The following is a 2,297-nucleotide window of genomic DNA, read 5'->3' on the forward strand; positions in this document are numbered from 1 at the left end:
GGTGGTTGCAGTTATGGGTTTTATTCCAAGGGGGTGTGATAGCTAGTTACTCTCTGAAATGAAAAATAAAAGACGAGTCCTGTGGCTCCTTGAAGACGGACCAATATCATGTAGCATAAGCTGTCATGGACTTGAGCGGTATCTGTCACGTCTGTCATCCAAGAGATCCTGAGAACTGTATTTTGCAAGGGTGACTGAGAATTCACTGTTGTTACATGTTTCTTATGGTATGCCTAAACTGGAGGATAGCTGGAGATTAGTGACTGCAATGCCGTTACATGTTTCTTATGGTATGCCTAAACAGGATAGCTGGAGATTAGTGACTGCAATGCCTGCTTTTCAAAAAAAGTTATAATAACATGTGAACCAGGGAGGACTGTGGGGTGCTCCAGAGGGATCTGTCGAGGCTGGGCGAGTGGGCGTCAACGTGGCAATTGAGGTTCAACATGGGCAACTGCAAAGTAATGCACATTGGAGCCAAAAACCCTACGTATAAATACACATTGGTGGGGTCTGAACTGACGGAGACTGACCAGGAGATTTTGGAGTCATGGTAGATAACTCACTGAAAATGTCGACTCAGTGTGTGATGGCAATAAAAAAGGCAAATGCTATGCTGGGGATTATTAGGGAGGGAATTGACAACAAATCAGCCAGTATCATGATAGGTAAAGGTAAAGGTCCCCTTGCTTGAAAGCCAGTCGAATCCGACTCTAGGGTTGCGGTGCTCATCTCCGTTTCAAAGCCGAAGAGCCAGCACTGGAAAAATTTCAGGAAAAGGCTACTGAAATGCTTAAGGAGATGGAACACTTTTCCCATGAAGAAAGGTTAAAGTGGTTCTTTAGCTTGGAGAAATGACGACTGAGGGGGTGACATGATAGAGGTTTACAAAATTATGCATGGGATAGAGACAGTAGAGACAGTAGTACTTTTCTCCTTTTCTCACAGTACAAGAACTTGCGGGCACTCAATGAAATTACTGAGCATTAGGTTTAGAACAAATAAAAGGAAGTACTTCACCCAAAGAGTAATGAATACGTGGAATTCACTGCTGCAGGAAGTGGCAGCAGCTACAAGCATAGACAGCTTCAAGAGCAGATTAGATAAACATATGGGGCAGAGGTCCATTAGTGGCTATTAGCCACAAGGTATGGATGGAACACTATGCCTGGGGCAGTGATGCTTTGTAGTCTTGTTGCTTGGGGGGCCATAGCGGGAGAACGTCTGGAGTTCTGGCCTTTTTGGTGGACCTCCTGATGGCACCTGGGTTTTGGCCACTGTGTGATGCAGAGTGTTGGACTGGATGGGCCATTGGGCTGATCCAACATGGCTTTTCTTACATTCTTATGTACTAGAAGGAGCCCACTTGCCATGTGGGGGCTGGTCCTGTATTTTCCTCCCAAGTGGAAAATAGCAGCTCTTGGGAGCGAGGACAATTTGCTACATTCTTATGTACTAAAAGGAGCCCACTTGCCATGTGGGGGCTGGTCCTGTATTAGCAGCTCTTGGGAGTGAGGACAGTTTGCATCAGAAAACTGGCATGAATGGAAAATGCTTAACTGAGCTACCCTAACATCATGGCTCTGATCCAAATGGTCCGTCCCTCTCACAGTCCTTATAAAACAGTGGGAGATCTGACCGTGGTTCTCCACTGTTATACCATGTCATGCTATTTAAAGATCGGCTAATAACAGAGATGTCTTTATTACCTTTGCAAAATATAATTCTTTGGGACAGAAGTCATGACAGGAGGCTGGTTCACAGCCCAAGTGGCCCTGGCAGCTGCTTGGGGCAGCACAGTCCAGTCAGCTGGTGGTGAAGGAGAAGATGACAGATGTGGCTTGCGCCTGTCATTGCCTTCTGGACCACTGCTGTGGATGATGTGGGTGGAAGCCAAGGCAGGGCACGGCTTACACCCATTAACTCCAAGGACACAATAATCCACTTTTAATCCACTTTCAATGCACTTTCCAACTGCATTTTGCCAGTTCCACACGGGCCCATTCTGCATCTAGCATTTGCTCTTAGCATTTGCTCTGTTGTTTTACCAAACCCACACTAGAACAGAAAAAGATGCGGCTCAAAACCACATTCAGATACCCTGGGTCAATGCCATACTGACTGCAGAGTCACCCCTGAATGGCTATCAAACAGTCATAAATCTATGCAGACGGTTACCATAAAAACAAGAGATCAAATGAAGTGAAAGCTGCATGCAGTCAGGACACTGCCATAAAATCCGACCATCAATCAAAGTGAAAGTGACATACCATGAAGAGGGGAATTTCTGTTCCAGC

At 45.8% G+C, this 2,297-nt stretch overlaps 1 protein-coding gene across 4 annotated transcripts in view; it reads left to right on the plus strand.

Annotated features, from left to right (window-relative positions):
- Positions 1-2,297, plus strand: part of MYBPC2 (myosin binding protein C, fast type) — a 106,491-nt gene that overhangs the window by 45,918 nt on the left and 58,276 nt on the right. The gene's annotated exons all lie outside the window — the stretch shown is intronic.

Source organism: Gekko japonicus, unplaced genomic scaffold (genome assembly GCF_001447785.1).
Source record: "Gekko japonicus isolate JY-2015 unplaced genomic scaffold, Gekko_japonicus_V1.1 scaffold1068, whole genome shotgun sequence".
Lineage (NCBI taxonomy): Eukaryota > Metazoa > Chordata > Lepidosauria > Squamata > Gekkonidae > Gekko > Gekko japonicus.